Source organism: Pelophylax lessonae, assembly GCF_965119305.1.
Source record: "Pelophylax lessonae genome assembly, chromosome: 7".
In the NCBI taxonomy this organism is placed as follows: domain Eukaryota; kingdom Metazoa; phylum Chordata; class Amphibia; order Anura; family Ranidae; genus Pelophylax; species Pelophylax lessonae.
In genome coordinates this window covers 105,443,442-105,467,901 of record NC_138774.1, presented here as the reverse complement: position 1 = coordinate 105,467,901, position 24,460 = coordinate 105,443,442, and positions in this window count along the sequence as shown.

Sequence of the window (24,460 nt, the reverse complement as noted above, 5' to 3'; positions counted from 1 at the left end):
GACAGATTGCAGGGTTCAGCATAGCTGTCACCTCCCCCCACACACCAGGCATACATTAACCCCTCCCTCTCCAATAAAATTCACCCCTTCCCTGCCAGTGTCATTTTTTACAGTAACAGTGCATATTTATAGCACTGATTACTGTAGTAATGTCACTGGTACCCCCAAAAGTGTCAAAAATGTCAGTCAAGGGTCCGATCTGTCCGCCGCAATGTCGCAGTCCCGCAAAAAGAAATCGCAGATCGCCGCCTTTACGCGTTAAAAAAAAAACACCAAAAATGACAGAAATCATTCCCTTAGTTAGTAAACGCAATAACTTTTGCGCAAACCAATCAAAATACGCTTATTGTGATTTTTTCTACCAAACATAGGTAGCAGAAGACAAATTGGCCAAAAATTTTAAAAAAATTTGATTTTTACATTTTTTGGGGGGGGGAATTTCATATAAAAAAATGTGAAAAATATTGTTATTTTTTCAAAATTTACGCTTTTCTTTGTTTATAGCGCAAAAAGTACAAATCGCACAGGTGATCAAATACCACCAAAACAAACTGTTTGTGGGAAAAAAAGGACATAAATTTTGTTTGGGTACGGCATCGCACGACCGCGCAATTGTCAGTTAAAATCGCACAGTGCCGAATCGCAAACAGTGGCCTGGACGTAAGACAGCAAAATCCTCCGGTGGTAAAGTAGTTACTGTAAATCATTTAAAGAGGAGTTCCAATTACCTGTCAAAATAATAAAAGTCAGCAGCTACAAAAAGTATAGCTGCTGACTTTTAAAAAAACAGCCACTCACCTGCCCCACGACCCAGCCATCTTTATCCTCTGTCCTCCCTCGGCAGTGCCGGCATCTTCACTATGGGCACCTGGCTGTGACAGCTTGCGGCTTCACAGCCAGGTGCCCACTGTGCATGCGTGAGTCACCCAGTGTCAGAGAAGACTGCAGGTGGAGGGAGGAAGGCGAACTTATGTTGCCGAGCGCCGCAGCGATCGAAAAGGAAGTGGGAAGCAGGCACCTGTCAAAATTGGGTACCTGATCCCCCCGCTCCTCAAAAGTGCCAATTGTGCAAGAGGAGTCCTTAAAGCAGAACTTCCCCTTTTGGGTGGAGTACCGCTTTAACTAACCCTGAAACTGAACCCTTAGAGGGGAACTTTACCCATATAAACTTAAAAAAAAATAATGTTCTTTAGCAAGGAACATACATTCTACATTAATATTCATTAATATTCAGCTATGAGGAAAGATTAGAGGAACTGAATTTATTCTCTCTTGAGAAGAGGAGATTAAGGGGGGGATATGATCAACATGTATAAATACATGAGGGGTTCATATAGTGAACTTGGTGTTGAGTTATTCACTTTAAGGTGAACACAGAGGACAAGGATGCACTCTTTACATCTAGAGGAAAACAGATTTTGTCTCTAAATACAGAAAGGTTTCTTCACTGTAAGAGCTGTGAAAATGTGGAATAGACTCCCTCCAGAGGTGGTTCTGGCTAGCTCACTAGATTGCTTTAAAAAAGGCCTGGATTCTTTCCTAGGTGTACATAATATAAATGGGTACTAATATTTACAGGTAAAGTTGATCCAGGGAATATCCGATTGCCTCTCGGGGGATCAGGAAGGAATTTTTTTTCCCTACTGTAGCAAATTGGATCATGCTTTGCTGGGGTTTTTTCGCCTTCCTCTGGATCAACTGCGGGTATAGGATTGTGTATATGGGATTGTATGGTTATGTTTTCTTTACTGTTTTTTTTTTTTTTTTTTATTGGATGAGCCAGATGGACTTGTGTCTTTTTTCAACCTGACTAACTATGTAATTCATGCTACCAAAATTAGTGTGTGCTGTACATTGTCTCCAGCATTGCTCCTGTTTCATCTTGCCGGAGGTTGCCATATTAACAATAAAGAGCAACTGAGCATGTGCAGAGCAGGGTGAGACAGTGTATTACTGGATTTTAAACAATATAGGCACCTATTTTTAATGTTTTACATAACCATACCTGCAAAAGGGCCAGCCTGAAGTGGTCTAGCAAGACTTTTTTTTCTGACTAAAGTTACAGTTTAAGTCAAACCCATTTTTTGCTTATGTAGGGTAGAGCAACAGTTTAATTTCAGTGCATTCCCCACATATTAACCTCCCATCATTCTTCAACATACCCCAATTATGATAGCTTGCCCCCACAGCAAGATTCTGCAAAGGCCCTCAACATTTCTATGCAAAAACCAACTTTCTGATAGTTAGCATTTGCATAACCTGAGGCACCTTTCCCACATTATAATTCTTGGATCAGAGAATTAGCTTTTTAGGCTGTGAGTACTGTTACATTATAGCAGGGGCATACCTAGAGCATTTGGCACCCGGGGCGGATCCTATATCTGGCACCCCCTACCCCCCCCAGGCGTGCAGGCGACGAACCGCTCATTGACGTGTCACTTGTAGCGCCTCCACGCACTGCAGCAAAATGTAGGAAGGCCCCCTTTACATTACACAGCCCCCGGACCCCTTTACATTGCACAGCCCCCGGACCCCTTTACATTACACAGCCCCCATACCCCTGGACCCCTTCACATTACACAGCCCCCGGACCCCTTTACATTACACAGCCCCCGTTCCCCTGGACCCCTTCACATTACACAGCCCCCGGACCCCTTTACATTACACACCCTCCGTACCCCTGGACCCCTTCACATTACACAGCCTCCGTACCCCTGGACCCCTTTACATTACACAGCCTCCGTACCCCTGTACCCCTTCATATTACACAGCCCCTGTACCCCTTTACATTACACAGCCCCCGTACCCCTTTACATTACACAGCCCCCGTACCCCTGGACCCCTTTACATTACACAGCCCCCGTACCTCTGGACCCCTTTGCATTACACAGCCCCTGTACCTCTGGACCCCCCCAATAGAACCCCTTTACAATACAACCCCCCCAATAGAACCCCTTTACAATACAAACCCGCCCAATAGAACCCCTTTACAATACAAAGCCCCCGCCAATAGAACCCCTTTACAATACAAAGCCCCCCCATAGAACCCCTTTACAATACATCCCCCCCATAGAACCTCCTTACAATACATCCCCCCTCCCCAATAGAACCCCCTTACAATGCAAGTGCCCCCCCCCAATAGAACCCCTTTACAATACATCCAATGGACATCTGTGCATTATATCATATATTGGTTTTTCGGAATATTGGTTTATTATATGATATACTTATTTATTTATTTATAAGGTCACAACACTTGCATATATTCATTATATGTATTTATCTATTTATTAATATTTATTATTGGGCATTTGTGCATGGCACCACATACTAGCTTTTTAAACATTGGTTCATTATATTTATATGACATACCACACCCTAATTTTTTTCCCTTAACTTACTGTGTAATTACATTTGGCAGCGCCAATTACCTCCCTATTCACTTTACACTTGGGCACTCACCTTCTCCCAGCCGAGGCTCCGTCCCTTCTTCCCGCCGAGGCCCCGCCCCTTCTGCCCGCCGAGGCCCCGCCCCCTTATTCCCACTGAGGCTCCGCCCCCCCCCCCCGCCAGAAGCGCGGACTGAAGGAGCTGCCACTGCAGCTGCCTTCACACTGCGATAGGATCTGTCAGAACATACCGGGCAGGACACCGGCTGACACCCCCTAGTGCGTGGCACCCGGGGCGAGCCGCCCCCCCCCCCCCCCCGTTGGTACGCCACTGCATTATAGTTAGATGGCATGCTCATTTTCCCCGTACCTGGGCATTTACTTGGGAGCTCTGGCAATGTTCGGTGGGTTGGGACTATCAGAATGAAGCTTTTCTGTAGCATCTTATAATGCCCTCTATTTCATACTGGCCTTAGACTATACTACTTGCACACAGTTCCAGTTTACTAGGTCTAAGTGCTAATTCAAACTTGCCAACTGTTCCACAGAAAAGTGTATGCAGTAAACTACATGAGTAGATCCTATTAATTGTTCTGTGGCTTTTAAAATATGTCACATGCTCAGGAGTAAAGTTGAACGAACACCCGGATGTCGGGTTCGGCCGAACTTGAAAAAAAAGTCCAGGTTCGTGACCCGAACTTAACACGAACTTTACCCCGATCCCGAACCCCATTGAAGTCAATGGTGACCCGAACTTTTGAGCACTAAAATGGCTCTAAAAAAAAAACATGGAAAGGGCTAGAGGGCTGCAAATGGCAGCAAAATCTTCTTAAGAGCTTGGCAAGTGCTCTGCAAACAAATGTGGATAGGGAAATAACTTAAAATAACATAAAAAACATAAATAAAAGTTAAGCTGAGAGTTTAATGTATGACCCTGAGATTTAGCTGTATGTCAGTGTCAAATTAAAGTATGAATGAAAAACTGAAAAATAATTGTCCCCTTAAATTGGTGCTTTTTGAATAGCAGATTAGAACAGCAGTGTCTAAACTCTGTAAGTCACAGTAAAATATGAAGGAAAAAACGTTTTTTTTTATTTTTTTTAAATCCAGATTAAGCAGACACATATGCACTGAGCTGGCATTACATGGCCGCTGCACGGCGCCCACCAAACAGACTGATAAAAGTTTTTTTTTCTCCCTCCTCCTCACTGGGCTCAGGTCAGGGCAAAAAGATCGCACACTGCACCCCCACCCAATAAAATCAATGTAGATCACTGTCTGATTTAAGAAGATGCTTCCTATTCTTTCCCTGAAAGCAATCTCCAGCCTGACCCTACAATAATCTCCTATCTCTCCCTCAGCAGCATCAGGAACCTCTCCCTACTATAGTTAGAGCAGAGTGACCCGCGGCGCTATGTGACTCCAGCTTATATAGAGGCTGGGTCACACGCTGCACTGGCCACTCACAGCCATGTCATTAGTAGGCATAGCTTCTAAGGGCACACTAATTAAACGCTTGTTGATTGGCTGCCATGCAGCTGTTGAAACCGCGCCATTAAAACCATGCCAAAACATTAAATAAATTACCAAACAACGGACTGTACCCCGAACATACAGTAAAATGTTTGGGTCTGTGTCCGGGTACCGAACACCCAAAAGTCCGGTACGATCCCGAACAATACAGTCTGTGTTCGCTCAACCCTACTCAGGAGCATAAATAGAAATCACAGGGTTCCATTGCAAAAATGTGATGGGGTCCTTATCAGTGGCAAACATCTTATTGTGTACTTCTAGTTAAAAGCTACCCCCCTAGCGAACATGCAAACTCTATTAAAGTCTATGGGACATGAACATAAAAAATCAAAAGTCCTAATTTTAAAGGCTTATATGCAATTTATTATCATACAATGTGTATGGGGACCTGGGAACTGCCCTGGGAGACATGTATCAATGCATGTCAATTAATGTATCCAATTTTTTAAAATAATTGTTTTTACAGGAGCAGTGCTTTTAATAATGCTTAAAGTGAAACAATAAAAATGAGAAATTTCTTTAAATATCATGCCGGGGGAGGGAGTCCCCTTAATGTGCCTGTAAAGTGGCGCATCTGTACGATGTATGTAGCCTGTTGCAGCAATACTGACATTTCTAAAGGAAAAAATGTAATTTAAACTTGCACGCGGATGTCATGTATTGTCGGCTACCAGCAGTACAGATAAATCGGGTCTGGTATGGATTTTAAGGGGAACCCAACGCCAAAATTAGAAAAAAAAACCTACGTGGGGCCCTACCCAAAATCCATATCAGACCCTGATCCGAGCACGCAGCCTGGAGGGCCCCCCCCTCCTGAACCATACAGAGCATGGGGGGGGAGTGAGTGCTTTGGGGCAGGGGGGGCTCTACCCCAAAGCACCTTGTCCCTATGTTGATGGGGACGTGGGCCTCTTCCCGACAGTCCTGGGCTGTGGTTGTTGTGGTGTGTGGGTGGGGGCTTCTCGGAATCTGGCCCCCCCATGTGATCGGGTATCGGGTACATTGTACCCCTACCCATTCACCAAAAAAGTGCACAAAAAAAATAAACACATAAGACAAGTCCTTTATTCAAAGATAAAAATAAAAGAATAGTGTCCCTCGATGTAAATCTATTGTCAATCTTGCCGCCCGCCGTACTGCAATAACAGAAAAAACTGTAAAAAATGCTTCGCCTCTTCTGAGGCTACCCGCCGTAAGCTGCTCTTTAACTTTGACAGCTCTTTTATAGGCAAGGGGTGGGGGCCACCCGGGTTACATCACCCGGTGGTATCGCCCCCCCGTCTGACATCACGTGTCATGTGACATTAGAAGGGGGTGGTGCCATCAGGTGAGGTAACTGGGTGCCCCCCTCCCCCCCCTGCCTATAAAAGAGCTGTCAAAGTTAAAGAGCGGCATACAGCGGGTAGCCTCAGAAGAGGCAAAGCGTTTTTCTGGTGCGGCTCGTGATTGGCGATGGATTTACATCAAAGGACACTATTTTTTTATTTTTATTTTTGAATAAAGGACTTGTGAAAAATTGTCTTGTGTTCATTTTTTTTTGGTACACTTTTTTAGTGAATGGGTAGGGGTACGATGTACTTGATACCCATTCACATAGTGGGGGCGGAATCTGGGGGCCCCCTTGGTAAAGGGGGCTTCAAGATTCCGATAAGCCCCCCACCCGCAGACCCCCACAACCACAGTCCAGGGTTGTCGGGAAGAGGCCCTTGTCCCCATCAACATTGGGATAAGCTACTTTGGAGGGCACCCCAAAGCACCCTCCCCATTTTGAGGGCAAGTGGCCTGGTATAGTTCAGAGGGGGGGGGCTTGTTCATCCCCCCTCCTTTCCTGGCCTGCCAGGCTGCATGCTCCGATAAGGGCCTGGTATGGATTTTGAGGGGGATCCCACGCCATTTTTTTAATCTTGGTGTGGAGTTCCCCTTAAAATCTATACCAGACCCAAAGTTGACCATACACAGATAGATTGATCCCTCTGATGGCCTATTGTTTACCAAAGCAGCAGATGCAGCTTCTGTTAGACGGACAGGCCCAACATGGCTACCCACATATCAAATTTCAACCTGATCATCAGGAACTAACTGACATTTGCATAGTGCATGGCCAGCTTTAGATGAAAAAGCTTTAGGGTGCATTCACACCTGCAAAAGCACCCACACTCCAACTAGATGTGAGAACCCCAGAGGGGATTCCCATGATTAGCTGCAAGAGACATGCCCATTAAAAGCAATGGGAGGCACCAGCTCCCCCAGCTAATTGCAGCCACTCGCGTGTAATCTCTCATACAGCAATTAAATGCGAGCGACCCTGGGCGCAGGCAGTCTGAGTCCAGGTCCGATGACTTGCATGTGATCACTGCATGAGCGATTACATGCTAGTGGCTGCGCTGCAGGAGCCAGCATTCTCCCAATACTTTCAAAAGGGCTGCCTCCAGCAGGTAGTCCTGAGACCCTGCACTGGCATTCTCACATCAAATCAGAGTGTGGGTGCTTTTGCAGGCATGAATGAACCCTTAAATGTTCACAATGCTACATACTGTATCTTAACAGATAAGAAAAGTGTTGCATTTATGTTTGTGAATAAAATTAGAATTTTTTTAACACAAAAGTAAGTTTTGTTTTTTGGTTATAGGTCCTTTGATTATATATAATATACAATCATCATCTATTTTAACCACTTATTGCAGCAAAGTGGCTCTATTGCACGAAATGGCGTACCTGTATGTCATTTCGTGCAATAGCCTCTAGGGGGTGTGCGTACGCCACTGGAGACCCAATCAAACAGAAGGGGAGCCAATCAATGGGACTGGCGGACCCAATGTCTGCCAGTCATCCGCAATCCCCAAGAGAGGCAGAACAGCTGTAAACAAGGCAGATCACTTTTCTGGCAGGGGAGAAGATGGAGATCTTGTGTTTCTGATAAGCAGAAACACAGATCTCTGTTTTCCCCCAGTCAGATCAACCCCTACACGGTTAGCAAGCATACCTTTACTCGCCTCTGATGTTAACCCCTTCCCTGCCATTATGTCATTAGTACAATGACAGTGCGTATTTTTTAACACTGATCCCTGAACTTGTGTCACTGGTCCCCAAAAAAGTGTCAAAAGTGTCAGGTGTTTGATTTGTCTGCCGCAATGTCCCAGTCCCGCTATAAGTCACCGATCGCCGCCATTACTAGTAAAAAAAATTGTAGACGCTATAACATTTGTGCAAACCAATCAATATACGCTTATTGGGATTTTATTACCAAAAATATGTAGCAGAATACATATTGGCCTAAATTTATGAAGAAATTGGATTTTTTATAATTTTTCATTTGATATGTTTTATAGCATGAAGTAAAAAATATTGTTTGTAGCACTGCCCCCTTGAAGATTGCTGAATTGAACACTTTGGGATTACCCTGGGTTATCGTTAGCAACTGCAGCATGCACAATTTAACTCTTTACTCTCTGGCTCAGTCAATGAACAGTCTAGGGATGTCGTTGTTTTTGTGGTTTTATTTAAATTAGGGATAGGAGAAGGGAAGAGTGGGATACTCCAACTTTGAACTATTCACAGAAGATGAGGACTCCTGTCTGAAGATGCAGCCAGGCTGCTGATCCTCCTTGCTGCTTAGATGAATTTAGGATTACTTGTTAGGATGATTTGTCTTCGGGATACACTCCTAGTACTCCCTTTCACTCCACCTGCTGACACCCGTCCTCTGACTATCCTACACCGGGGTGGCCCCCCTCAGGTCAGGCCCCTGGGCAAGTTTCCCTGTACTCACGATACTGTTTTTTGAGGTTCTACAGTGTCTCTACCCCTCCAGGCAGCTCTCATAGACCTCTGGGTTCAGGTCCTTCCTTCCCGGTTCCCAGGCTGACTGCCTGTGACCACGTGCCACTGCTACGGAGGAGGAGGCACCCTCCCTCCGGGACTCTGTTCACCAGCCAAAGACCCTGCAGCACATGTGCTCCTGGCTTTTATACTACACCCCAGAATGCACCGAGACAATCAGTCTGTGCCAATCACTGGGGCTGTATAAAAGCCTGTGCACCCATTGGTCAGATTTCCTCCACTGTCCAATATGCCTCCCTATTGGACCAGTGTGAAACACTCCTTAAACCAAATGAATCACACACTGAGCACCATGAGCAGACCTACCTTACAGATTCTGCTCCCTGGTAGGCAGAAAGCAATACAGATTTGCCTGCTGCTCTTCTGATAGGCAGACAGAGCCAAAAACTATACTCTCTCACTAGCACCTACCTAGGAGGGTGCTGCATGTTTTTTTTTTTTTTTCAAAATTGTCTCTCTTTTTTGGGTTACAGTGCAAAAAATAAAAACCACAGAGGTGTTTAAATACTACCAAAAGAAAGCTCTATTGGTGGGAAAAAAAGGATATCAAATTTATTTTAGTACAGCGTCGCACGACCACGTCAGTTAAAAATAACGCAGTGCCATGTCGCAAAAAATGGCCTGGTCATTAAGGGGGTAAAACCTTCCGGGGCTGAAGTGGTTAAGTGAGTATTCACCCGCACTATAAAAGTTTATGTAAACTTGTCCATCTGTAGTTTCTAGACACTGCATTGTATTTGTTACAAAGGTATTTGCAACTGATGTATGGCATCCATATACAACTTTCCTACTGTGCCTGTCACTATTGTTGTTTTTCTCCTTAGGCTATCCTGACCGTTGCTGCCCATTTACTTCCCACACTGTGACCTGAAGAAGCCATATGCTTCCTAAATGTTGTTTTAATTGATCTGAAGAAATGGACAAGATAGAAGTATTTACCAGTCTGGTAACAGATGAGGGAGAATGCTTTGTAAATGGACTCATAAATAACTGAGCTGACTTGGAAACAGACGTTTGAGGCTCATGTGCAAAGCTGTCTCAGTTAGATATCTTTAAAGATGAATTCCAGGCAGATATAAAAGACAGAAAATAAAACAGCTCTGTATTCATACCCCTTACCGCCACCTCCTGGCAGCCCTTTCAGTGGGTCTTAATGCAGGGAAAGGGAGGTGGTGTCCCTATCACGTGACTGCTGTGATTGGCTCTCATAAAGGTAACATGTTTGGCAGCCTGTCCCGCTGGCTCCCAACCAAAAAAATGAGACTGAAAGCAGTTGGTAACATCAACACAACCTCAGACCCCATCAATGCAAATTTGCGGTGGCTTAGCATTAAGGCCCTCCCACTATGCTACGGAGATGGTAAGAGGTTAATACATCATTTATTTTTTAAAACCAAGTGGTAATGTAGTTACATTTTAGTTAAGAAAATGCCAGAGCCGATCCTGTCAACATCACACCCCAAAAGTTATGACAAAAAACAATGGTAGTGTTAGGGTGCTGGTGCTAACTTGACAGCAGAGATAGGCCACGATGTTCGCTAGAGGGCGGAGCTTGGACGGGAACCCCCAAGGTAAGTGACACAGGCTAGCCTGAGGTGCGGAATCTAAGTATCCACCTCTGGTGGTGAGGATGGACTTCGCTGCGTGTGGATACCAGGTCGCGGTCCTCAGGGTCGCCCCACCAAGGGAGAACCGGTCAAGGTCCGAATGCAGGTAAATAGACAAGGGAGATCCGAGAGAATGGTCAAACAAGCCGGGGTCAGGAAGGGCAGCAGACGAGCGGAGTCAGGAACAAGCCAAAAGGTCAACAGGAAATCAGCAGGAAACAGGTCACAGGTTCAGGAACAGCGGCAAGAGCTGAAGACAAGACAGCAAAGTGCCAGTGAATCAGCTGCCTTTAAATAGGCCTTCTTTGGCGCCAAATCGCCTGGGTCAGTGCGTGCAAACGTGAGAACACATGACGTGCGCATTGGCTAATTCGCGCATGCGCGTTAGCCAAATAGCGGTTGCTAACGGGCGCATGCGTATTAGCCAATCAGCAGTTTCTAACAAACGGTTTCTAACAGGTAGAAAAGGGAAAACGGGACTTTCTAGGTGTTAAACTCCCCCATCAGGTACTAATAAATTGCAACTGTATAAAACTTAATTATTTTATTGAATGCAAGTTAAAAAACCTCCAATCAATGGAGATATTTGACATGGAATATAAGAACAATGCATAGCATAAAATCACATAGAATAAATCAAATAACCCATAATACAGCCCCCCTCAGGGGAATTGGGAAGGGGGAGCTTAGGGGTACTGCCCCAATGACCATCAGACAGAGAAGGCCAGAGAGCCAAACTCAAGGAGCTGGACTCCAACCAACGTGTTTCGCCGTATGGTTTCTTCAGGGGTGTTTGTATATGGGCTTCAAATGGGTTAGTACAAATTTAAGAAAAAAAACATTGTCAGCTACTTTCTAACATATATATTTCACATACTAAATAGTATTTGATGTAGCAATATAATACACAGGAAAGACTTACAAATGCGTAAATAATGTTGCAGTCAGCTATAGAGAGATCAGAGAGGATCACAAATCAGGTGAAGGGGACATCTGCAGCCAGAGCAAATGACCAGGACAAAAGGGGGTCCCAGGACACAGAGAAATGAAGGGCCACCTCCCAGATGCCCAAAAACAAGATGGAAGATGAAGAGGAAAACATGCAAACTTTTTTCCTTAGGTGGAAATCATACAGTCTTCAATTGTTGAAAGCAGGCAAAGTAATAAAAGTTACCAACCCAATGTTCCCAAATAATATCCAAACTCATACTGTTTGACCTCATCCTAAGGGACCTACCTAATCTCTGAATCAGATACAGATAAGAGAAAAGGCCCCTTAGGGCTAAGGCATCAGTTGCTAAGAGGGGGCCCTGGAGGTGTTCAAATCCAAACAGGTGTACCTATTGGATATAAACACACCAACAAAGAGTCACACCAATTAGGAGTAACTATTTAAGTAAATAAAAATGTGTAAAGTATAGATTGCCATGAGAACATTACCTTGATGTAATAGTATTGATCCACCCCAAAGGAAAGGAAGGAAGGAAAAATGAGGACCGTGCTGGCACTTATCCTCAGATGAAAGCTGACTATGGTTTGTTCCCCTGGGATCCTATAAAAAGGATCCCTTGGCGCCAAAACATCAAGCCGCTCCACGCCCTCCAAAAGTCACCGCCCTCCGCATGCTTCCACCTCCGGGCGGTGACTGAAAAGTGCTATTGTGCATGCGCATGCGAGATAATGGCAGGATGCGCTGTCTCCACCCCCCACGCCGAGGGCGGTGACGTAGTAACCCATTTGAAATCCATATGCAAACTCCCCTGAAGAAGCCATAAGGCGAAATGCGTGTCTGGTGGAGTCCCGTCCCTTGAGTTTGGCTATCTGGCTTTCTCTGTCTGATGGTCATTAGGGACGGTACCCCTAAGCTCCCCCTTTCCAATTCCCCTAAAGGGGGCTTTATTATGGGTTATTTGATTTATTCAATGTGATTTTATGCAATGTATTGTTCTTATATTCCATGTCAAATATCTCCATTGATTGGAGGTTTTTTAACTTGCATTAAATAAAATAATTACGTTTTATACAGTTGTGATTTATTAGTACCTGACGGGGGAGTTCAACACCTAAAAAGTCTCAGTTTCCCTTTTCTACCATTGTTCTTTACATTTTAGGTATCAACCTCCTGAAGTCCACTTAACAGCACAGCTCAGAGCAGGAGAGGGAGAAACAGCACAAGGAGCGCATCAGTTACACTGCTTTGCTTCTATGCTAATAACACCTGCTGATAGGAGAAGAGAGCAGAGTAACAGACAGATGAGCTTATCGGCCTGCCTTTTCTCCTTTTTCTGTCCAAGCATAGTCTGGACAATGAACAATACTTTTTCGTCTTACTAAACTACAACAAATAATAGTTAAGTATCTATCCCTGCCAGACAGAGCTGTGCTGTGTGGCAGAGTTGTATACATTTCAGGAATATATGGAAAAAGTACACATTTTTGGCAAATTAAACAGATTACCTATATGTACAGTATTTCATCTTTGTATATAGCTGTTTACGTTGAGTTCAGTTTTAAGTCTATCCGTACATGAACCCTAAAAACAAACAAATCAGCATTTTGCTCTTCCAAGTGTTAATGCATAATGCCAAAAATTGTTACAAACTGTATGTGTGTATGGAAGCATATGCAATACAAAGAATAAAGGGGAGCATTTGTGTATGTCAGGAACATGCCCTCCATGTCCTCCTGTGTGCTACATCAGCTACCTTAGTATTCAACCCCAATTTTGTCCTATAAGAAATGAGTCATCTGTAGAGAAAGTGAGGGGAAACTTCTCTAAAATTGCATTGGGAACTAGAAACACCCAATAGGGTTCAAACTATTCCCCACACTCTCGAAAACGAAATAAAAAGTTTTAGATGGACACTTTAGGAACTCTTAAGCATCATTTACATGTATGGCAGTCTCTAGTGATCTGCAGTGGGCCGCTTTTCAGAGGGTGGTAAAGCAGCAGTTTCTAGTCACTTGCCAACCGCCGCAAGTACATATACTGCGGCGGTCAGCCCCTCACAGGCAAAGTGACGTATCGGTACGTCACTAGCCTGTGAGGCTCTGGGGAGCGAGCGCGCGCCGCCGGATGCGCGCTCCCGCTCGGTCACGGACCCCCCCCCCCACGCGTGTGCCCGGCGGACCCGATGTCCGCCGGGCACTCGTGATCGTCCGTTACACCGGGAGAAAGGCAGGCGGCTAATGTAAACAAGCCGCCTGTCATTCTCCCCTGTGTAAGAATAGTGATCATACGGTTCTGCTATGTAGGACCGTTGATCACTGTTCTTACACCTCAAGCCACAGCCAATCACAGTTAGAATCACGCCCCTAGGGACACACTTAACCCCTCCATCTCAAAAAAAGTTAACCCCTTCACTGCCAGTGTCATTTTACAGTAACAGTGCATATGTATAGCACTAATTACTGTAGTAATGTCACTGGTAACCCCAAAAGTATCAAAAATGTCAGTCAAGGGTCCGATCTGTCTGCCGCAATGTCGCAGTCCTGAAAAAAAAACGCAGATCGCCGCCATTACGCGTTAAAAAAAAAAAAACAACAAAAATGACAAAAATCTTTCCCTTAGTTAGTAAACGCAATAACTTTTGCGCAAACCAATCAAAATACGCTTTTTGTGATTTTTTTTTACCAAACATATGTAGCATAAAACAAATTGGCCTAAAATGTAAAAAAAAATTGATTTTTACATTTTTTGGGGGGAGAATTTCATATAATAAAATGTAAGAAAAATATTGTTATTTTTGCAAAATTGACGCTATTTTTTTGTTTATAGCGCATGATTAAAAAATCGCACAGGTGATCAAATGCCACCAAAAGAAAGCTCTGGTTGTGGGAAAAAAAGGACATCAAATTAGTTTAGGTACAGCGTCGCATGACCGCGCAATTGTCCGTTAAATTCACGCAGCGCCGAATCGCAAAATAGGCCCTGGTCAGGAAGGGGGTAAAATCTTCCGGGGCTTAAGTGGCTAGGCATACAGGAAGCAATGCTGCGGCCTCCCGAATGTCTTTTTTTTTTTTTAACCAAGGGTTTTTTTTATTTAAATACCACGGCACAACCACAAGCCAAGCTTTTGGCTCATGCTTACAATGCGGCCCTATTGGATACGATGGGCAAATTTTACAGGCGGGGCCACCTGTCAAATTCAAGATATTAAATTAAATTTGCCATGAAGCAAAGCATGGCAGCCACAGCATGTGTACAAACCCCGCTGGTAGGGAGTTTTTAAGTGGATTGTTAGGATGTGGTAGAAACTCAGATCAACTACCTGTTTTTATAGACACTTTGCCTCCCATTTAAAATAAGCCTAACTGTAAAGAACCCCTTCGTAACCTGATAGTAAAGTCATCTGTGTCCTTACTACAGTCTTTGGAATAAACACAATTAAATGTAAAATATACTACTGGCCATAGCTATATTGGTCAAGTTTCCTGTAAGATGGTTTGCACTATAATAGATGGGTTCAGTTTTTCTAACCTGTCATTGCAAGTAGGATTTTACATTCTTTTTTATTAATTTAGCTGTCTGCCTTTGAACCTTCCCAAAAAGAGAGGCAGTTTTTTGTTAAACAGTTCATTAGCTGCCTAAAAATGTAACAGATTATTCAGTATAACAAACCCTGCGCTAGGTTTCCTGTCCATCACAAACTCTACCAACGTATGAAAGTTGTGGGGGAATTTTCAGCCCAAGGATGTTTGGTTCTAATAAAATAAATCATAATAGTAGTAAACAACAATAGCATAAGACTCTGGGAGGTTTCACAGCCCAACTTCCACACTGTGGTAGTAAATTGATTTATCAGTTCAGGAGTCTCCAAACTATGGCCTCGGGCCACCTAAGAGATTTTTTCCTGCCCACAGTTAGGGTCAGTGGCATATCCTCTGACTCTGATATGATGAGGGCTCTAAAGTGATGGGAAATCTGGAAGGCAGATACAGTCTGCTGTCTCCACTGCAGGTGGCTATCAACTGCAGCGGCAATGCAGAGGGAGAGGAAGTCATGGGGAACAGGTTTCTCTATGGTTTTCTGAGTCCCTGGAGTAGCAATCTACATGCTGATCTAGATCTTAGATGCTGGCCACCCATGTGACTCTGGTGGCCATCTTAGGTGTGGCAGAGTCAATTTAAGACCCTGGCCCCTGGGTTTGACGTGCTTTTTGAGAGTAGGTAGTGCAGGGAAAGGTACCCCACCTGTTAGGGACAGTAAAAGTAAAAGGTCCCTGACGAGAAAGGAAAGTGTAGGGTCACCACTATTCTGGATTCTTACCTGATTGGGTATAAGACAGCTAGGCCGCATTCTGCCCTCTCAATAGTATTGGTCAATCTGGCTGGTACCCGCTCTGTCCACATTGTTGGAAACTGCATCCGGTTAGGCAGCCTGCTCCCTATGTTTGTTGTGAATCGTTGCTGTATTACTTGAATACAAGTTTCTGTTGCACCTATCTTTGTGAATTACTGCTTCCGCACAACGCTGCACCCAACATACAAGCTTCTCATGTGAGGGGGGACTTCTGATATTAAAGTGGGATTCCAGTCTAGAACTGAGCTCCCACCTACCTTCTAACTCCTATTCTAACTACCCTGTAGAAGGGAAGTGCCTAATTATACCTACCTATTCTCCTGGTGCTCCAGCCTGGTTGTATTATCAGCTCCCAGTGGCCAGCTTCAGTGTAGGGAAGGGACAGTGGACAACTCATAATAAGCTTATAGGTGACGTCACCAAACAGGCATTTTATCTGTTGTAAACACTCTTTCCTCTTCCCTGAGGCCGCCCACTGGGGAGATCACGTGACTGGACCAGGGCGCCCTCAGAATAAGTAAGTATATGCATCTTCTTTCTACAGGGTGGTTTGTGTAGGAGTTAGAAGGTGGGTGGGAGCAGGTTTAAGCTTAGTTAGTTCTAGACTGGAATTCCACCTTAAAATGATTGTAAACGTTTTTTTTTTTTAAATAACAAACATGTTTTACTTACCTGCTCTGTGCAAGGCTTTTGCACAGAGCAGCCCCGATCCTCCTTTTCTGGGGTGCTTCGCTTCTGGCTCCTCCTCTTCATCAGGTGCCCCGACAGAGAGCCACTTTCCATGGGGGTACCCGTGCGGGCACACTCACAAGTCCCCTATGCGTCCAGTGACACAGACAGCAGGACTCAGCCCCACCCCCCTCTCTTGTCACTGAATTTGATTAACAGCAGGGGGAGCCAATGGCTCCTGCTGCTATCAATCTATCCAATGAGGACCGGAGACAGTGGCTGGAGCTGCTGGGCTTGTGCTCGTTACTGGACCATTCGAGTTCAGGTAAGAATAACAGAGGGTCTGGAGGCAACCATCTAGAATGCATTAAGATAAAAAACCTTGAGACTTTACAACTCCTTTAAGTTATTTCTTGGAGCATTTTTATTCATTTGTTTAAACTTTATTCATTCAATTAAACTGATTTTCTTTCAACCTGCGAATATTTGTAAAATATATGATGAGACCCCTGCATTAGTTCAGCAACAGCACTGGTACAATGTGAGGAGATCATACCCCCAATGTCACAAAAAAAAAGAAGTCATGGTGTTACTTATAACCAATACATAGACTGGCTCTTTAGGGGATGGTGCAGCACATTTTTAGTGTCCATACACAGATTTATTATTACAGTGTTTTTCTAAAAGGATATGTGAAAGAGTACATATACAGTATATGCTCCAGCCTGGCTCTCTCTATAATCTAATAATATAATAAAGAGCCAGAAATACTCACCCTACATAACAAAAGCTATTTATGCCAAGCTTAAAGGTCAGAGTTTGGATTTCAATTGAAATGGGACGCTCAGATGCCCTGTTTATTTTGGGGTGAGCCCTACAGCCCCATGAGCTGTAAGCGATTCCCATTCCCTTGCATACAGCAAGTTAAAGAGGCTGTCTTAGCATTCACTAGAGGTAATCCTGAACTTATCTTTTGAAGTAATTGTTGATAGATTATCATTTTCTATGAGTTTATTATTGTATAAAACCTATTTTAGAATAGTCTGAAGATGTAGCTCTTTGTACTCCCTATAAGTGCAATTCCATTAAAGGGCCATTACTGTAAAACATATTAGCCTCTTAAAACTGTATGTAGCACAGTGGAACTTTCTTAAAACAGTGAGTTCTGTAATTACGTGATGTTCATCACAAACCCCCAAAAAACAAGGGGTTTTTTCCTCATTTGCTCCATGAAAATCTTAAAATATACCCTTTCATAGCGCCGCCTTTCCCCCATAATGTAAGGGTTAATTGCTTGTTATGCCTAGGTGGTTTCACAAGAGGTTCCATCACTTACCCAGTTCTTTGCTCTCTGACCAACTCCAATGCTCTCTTCCTCCACCCAAAGCTCTAGTCTTGTTGCTGGAGTGCAACCGCAGCCAGTGGCAGCTTACAGAGCAGCAATGGGTAACAGTCACAGTGCTGGAGTGAGGGGAAAGGTAAGTACTTCCTCCTTAAACCTCTGCCCCTAGATTAAAGACTATACAATGCAGGGGGACGTTGCAGGGTAGATTTTTTTTATTTTCCTGGATAGTAAGGGATAGTTGGAATGGCCATTAAAAATCATTCTGTCATGCCCCTGGGACAACTGTGCATCTAGACCAGTGTTTCTCAACTCCGGTCCTCGGGGCACACTAACAGGCCAGATTTTAAGTATTACCTTGGGGAGATGCAGACTAGAATACTGCAATCACTGAGCAGCAAATGATATCACCTGTGATGCATTTGAGTTTTCTTGCAAACCTGGCCTGTTAGTGTGCCCTGAGGACCGGAGTTGAGAAACACTGATCTAGACCCATTGGTTATAGCACAGACACTGCCTAATAAATAGCTACTGCTTGGTTATGCTTTCCAGATGTATCCTGTTAATACTTGTAATGAGTATGTAATCAGTATGATATACATACATCACCACTGGCTTTGTTTTACTTTGCCTTGTCCCTTGTCACCCTTGCATGCCACTGCAAAGCAGAAAGGAGATTCTGCATATAAAGTGATTGATTTTGGTTGCCCCTCCATCAAATATGTACATCATTATAAGTACAGATATAAACATAAATTATACAAAGAAACATGTTTTTAAAACATTAACACATAAAGCTATAAAGAACAACCGGGGCTTATGATAGATTGGTGCCACATCCTATTTTAGAACCCTATATCAAAACAAGTAAACCTTTGTACCAATGGACTTTTGAGGCACCCACTCATTCATATGTAAAAACAATTTCTTTTTACTTTTTACTAATAAACACTTTAAAAACAATTCAATTTCCCAGTCACCAATTATTTTGCCCACACTGCTTTGTGGATTGTGGTACAGGAGGGATTGTCCATTTAAAGTTATGTAGGTGCATTGCCTTGTGGGCCCATTTAGATGCAGGATATATACGAATACGATCATATCTATGTTTTTGTCAATGTAAAGATGACTACCCCTATCAGCCATCATGTGGGGTTGAGATATAATTTTGATGCTTCTTGCTTATCTTTTTTTTTTTGCATTGGACAGAATTCACCTGAATCAAAGAGGGGGTGATTTTAACAAGGTATTTCTCCAGCAAGAGTCTTATGGGATATTGGCTAAATGTAACACATCTTCCTGGCCTCAATGAGGTAAATTCTTCTTTTTTTGATATAATTAACACATAAATATAAGTTTATTTTATATTACTTAAAATATCTCTTAAATATGTATTACAGTGCCTTGAAAAAAGTATTGATACACCTTAAAATTTTCTACATTTTGTCATGTTACAACCAAAAACGTAAATATATTTTATTGGGATTTTATGTGATAGACAAACACAAAGTGGCACATAACTGTGAAGTTGAAGGAAAATTTTTTACAAATAAATATCTGAAAAGTATGGCGTGCATTTGTATTCAGCCTCCCTAACTCAATACTTTGTAGAACCACCTTTCGCTGCAATTACAGCTGTAAGTCTTTTTGGGTATGTCTCTACCAGCTAAAGTTTGATATTTTTGCCCATTCTTCTTTGCAAAAAAGCTCAAGCCCTGTCAGATTGGATGGAGAGTGTCTGTGAACAGCTACATTTAAGTCTTGCCACAAATTCTCAATTGGATTTAGGTCTGGACCTTGGGTCTTTCTAAAACATGAATATACTTTGATCTAAACCATTCTATTGTAGCTCTGGCTGTATGTTTAGGGTCATTGTCCTGCTGGAAGGTGAACCTCCGCCCCAGGCTCAAGTCTTTTGCAGACTATAACAGCTTTTCTTCTAAGATTGCCCTGTATTTGGCTCAATCCATCTTCCCATGAACTCTGACCAGCTACCCTGTCCCTGCTGAAGAAAAGCATCCCCACAACATGATGCTGCCAGCACCATGTTTCACGGTGAGGATGGCGTGTTCAGGGTGATGTGCAGTGTTAGTTTTCAGCCACACATAGCGTTTTGCTTTTAGGCCAAAAAGTTCAATTTTGATCTCATCTGACCAGAAGACTTTTTTTTCTCATGTTTGCTGTGTTCCCCACATGGCTTCTCACAAACTGCAAACGGGACTTCTTATGGCTTTCTTTCAACAATGGCTTTCTTCTTGCCACTCTTCGATAAAGGCCAGATTTGTGGAGTGCATGACTAATAATTGTCCTGTGGACAGATTCTCCCACCTGAGCTATGGATCTCTGCAGCTCCTCCAGAGTTACCAAGGGCCTCTTGGCTGCTTCTATGATTAATGCTCTCCTTGCCCGGCCTGTCAGTTTAGGTGGACGGCCATGTCTTGGTAGGTTTACAGCTGTGCCATACTCTTTTTATTTTTGGATGATGGATTGACCAGTGCCCCGTGAGATATTCAAAGCTTGGGATTGTTTTGTATAACCTAACCCTGCTTAAAAAATCACCATAAATGTATCCCTGACCTATCTGGTGTGTTCCTTGGCCTTCACAATGCTGTTTGTTCACTAAGGTTCTCGGGCAAACCTCAGAGGGCTTCACAAAACAACTATTTTATTCTGAGATTAAATTACACACAGGTGGACTCTATTTACTAATTAGGTGACTTTTGAAAGCAATTGGTTCAACTAGATTTTAGTTAAGGGTATCAGAGTAAAGGGGGGGCTGAATACAAATGCACGCCACATTTTTCAGATATTTATTTTTGAAAAATGTTGAAAACCATTTATCATTTTCCTTCTACTTCACAATTATGTGCCACTTTGTATTGGTCTATCACAGTGATGGCAAACCTTGGCAACCCAGATGTTTTGGAACTACATTTCCCATGATGCTCATGCAAACTGCAGTCCAGTTGAGCATCATGGGAAATGTAGTTCCGAAACATCTGGGGTGCCGAAGGTTTGCCATCACTGGTCTATCACATAAAATCCCCAAAAAATACATTTATATTTTTGGTTGTAACATGACAAAATGTGGAAAATTTAAAGGGGTATGATTACTTTTTCAAGGTACTGTTTATGGAAGCTAGAGGTTGCTAGATGGACAGGGTGTATGAGGATAGAAAGACAGTATATAAAAGACAGATTATAATATTTTTGTTTATTTTTTATTTTTTTCCCATTTGAAATTTTTATTATTTTTTTTTATTTTAGATTCATACTGTTGTTAGATTTTTTCCACGATTTTTTAGGCCTCCTTTCCTTCATGACATTTTCTCCATTAGCTCCAGGAAGAGTTTAAAATCCAGTATATCTATATATAATAAGAAATGCCGGGATCAATAGAAGTATAGCTAGAGAGGGTGAACATCGTCAAGGTACAATTTGCTGAACACACTGTGGAATTTAAAGGCAGAAGTGTGCCTGAAGTCCAAACATTAAAGGACGGAGTTCTGTTTTGAATTGTTACACATGGAATCCAACTGGCAAACGAACTGAAACTTTGAGCGTGAAGTTTTCCTTGTTTGTTTTTTCCTTCATTTCTTTTTCTGAGCCTCTTTTCAGCTGTCTATCTGCGTGTGTCTCCTATTCACCCTGTGGGCAGAGCAAGTAGGCAGGTAATTACTTGATGACAGTCTCCTCTGCTTGACAGCTGACACACTCGGTCACATGGCCTATCCAGGCAGCTACTGGTTGCTCTGTCCAGCCATCCCTCATCTGGCGCAGCTTGTGCCCTAGAGCTTAAGGTGGAGCGTGTCTGTTGAGCAGAAGAAAAGGGAGGGGAGGAGAAGCAGGATGAGTTGAGATAGCCTACAGCAACTAGCACAGAAAGCTTTTCATCTTTCACACCAACAGGAGCAAGCTGTCGGCTGTCAGGGGTTTTTTTTCTCCTAAGAAATGCTGTACACAGTAATTACCAATGTATCCAATACACACATCGTCACACATACAAAAAACAGGAATAGGGAGTTAGGATTGCTAGCAATATGGTTAGTATGCCGGGTCCCAGCTACGGATCAAAGTCTGGAGCAATCTAACATATGGAGGCATGGGCTGCTGACGACATGTATACCTCGGGGGGGGGGGGGAGTAATTACAGGGGTTAATTAAAGTACATTGTCCAAAACAAACAGTTGGTATATATATATATATATATATATATATATATATATATATATTATACAGTATACAATTGTAGCTTTTGTAAAAGCAGGCTTTCATCGTTGTTATATTTTAATCTCTGATCAACTTTTTATTTAATACTATAATATATAGTTTACTCTCCTGCTGTTTCAACAATGTGAATCTAGTTGGCTATAGACTTTTTCCCTGTTGTTAAATTAGAACTATAGGCAAAACTTTTTTTTTTATTTTGGATAGAGCAAGGGAGTGTTATAATCTCTGTCTAATTTTTTTTTTTTCGCCCCATTGTGGAGATTTACCATCACTTTCTGTCCTATAACTAAACATTAAGTTAGAGGAAATCCCTGCAAACTGGGGCAACTCCTTGGCGACCGCCAGGTCACCAGAACTAGTTTCCCCATAGGCAGATTTACCCTCTATTACTTTACTGGTGACAACCCAAAATATGGGATTTTCTTTTAGTTTCACTTGGAATAATGGTAAACAGGACACATGGAGAGGGTGAATCTCCTTAACAGGGGGCACCGACAGCAATAAAAAATGACAGATGTTCTAATTCCTCTCCACTCTATTCAAAAACTAAAGTTACACCAACCAAATCATCTCATATACCTTTGGCAATTTAGTCCCGTGACAAGTGTGGTACAACAAGCTGGAACAATTATTATTTTTACATTCAGGCTGTCATTGCCAAGTAATTCATCTTTTTTGTGATCAGGCTGATTTTACTTGACTATTAAAGTGAAAATAAAGCTTTTTTTTTTTTTTGTTTAAAAATAACAAACTTCTTATACTTACCTGCTATGTGCAGTGGTTTTGCACAGAGCAGCCCCGTTCATCCTTTTCTCGGGTCCCTCGTCGGCGCTCCTTGCCCCTCCCTGCTGCCGAATGCCCCCATGGCAAGCAGCTTGTTATGGGGGCACCTGAGCCGAGCCACTGCTCTGTGTGTTGATTCGGCCCCGCCCCTCTCTCTCCACATTGGCTCACATGATTGCCAGCAGGGGGAGCCAATGGCACCCACTGCTGTCTTAGCTAATGAGGGGGGAGAGTACCGAACAGGTGAGACCCTCGTGCAACATTGTTGGTTTGAGAGGGGGCTCAGGTAAGTATTGGGGGCTGAGGTGGGCTCCAGCACACAGGTTTTTGATCTTAATGCATAGAATGTACAGTATTAAAATAAAAACCCTTCTGCCTTTAGAACCACTTTAATATTTTTAGAATGTAATAGGCTGCAGTGACAAATCTGAGTCAGATAAATCACATAATCACCTATGTACACTTGTACATAGTTTACACACACCTACATCCAATTTGATCTACCAAAAACAGACGGATGGGGATCAGGCATTCTGTTTACATCCGACAGTCCATAGAGGAGAGGGGGCTGTGGCTGTGTAATACTCTGCATAAGTGGAGCTGACATGGACCTGTCATCCGCTTGCTCAGTGGGGATCAGCGGTTAGATCCCCTGCGGATTGCAGCCGGAGTCCGCCCTGTGTGAAAGGACCCTATTGCTGAACTCCAGGTAAAAAATTTACAGATAAGCACATACTATTTATCTAAGCTGTTTTACTTGCCTAATCCATTCCGGAGATTTGCACAGCTCTACTACTCAGCACAACCATGTCTGGCTGGGCATAAATAATAATTTATCTCTACTGCAGTTAAAAGTATGTATAGTCACAGCATAAGCTTTCATTTGATAACATCAGTAGTGCAACAACAATACAAACAATAGTAATATTTGACAATCCAGTATAAGCTTATTTGAAAAATTTCCTTTCGTGTTATGTATTCTGCCTGTTTGCTGGTTGCCTCTTTCCGCAACTTCCTGAATTCATTGCATGCTTTGCAGCTTCTCCTCTGCTGTTCACATTTGATTTCTAAGGACTACATATCCCATAGTACCTTGTGATTCCTGTACTGACTCTGCCTCCTGAAACTCCTCCGCTCAGCACATCTGTAACTCAGAAGGCACGTTCTGTGAAATGTGTGACACAGCAGTGCCTACTCACAGGGCATAATGACTGTGTCAAAGAATTCAAGAAAGTAAATGTGCATAGATCTTTGAAAAGTAAGCTTACAACTTTAGGATTGTTCTGATTAATAGGAGTAGACTAGAAATAATTGAAATACAATGTGGGAATGAATAAATATGTAGCCCTGCTCCCAAAGGAGTGGCTTGTTGCATGGGTATCCTCTTCACTTCTTTCACCCTGAGCTTGCTCCGACCCAACTGACACTATTTGTTCAGTCATTCTGAATGATTGAGACCACAAGAATTGCAGTGAAGAATCAGTTTACTGCTTTTGACTTTTGAAATAAAACAAGAGTATACAAACAAAATCAAATATAATGCAAATGTTGCCAAGGAGGTAGATCCTGAATTCCCAACCAAGGGTTTAGATTCAGTTCAGCACTCAGGATCTGAAACACAGGCCACACATACATATGCAAATAAATGCATATATATGCCAGAGGATTGCGTTCAGCAACAGTAAAGACACATTAAATTGTATAGTGTGCTTTGAGAGTGACCACAGATTAGAATGACTGCACTTAATGACTAAGGTAGGATAAA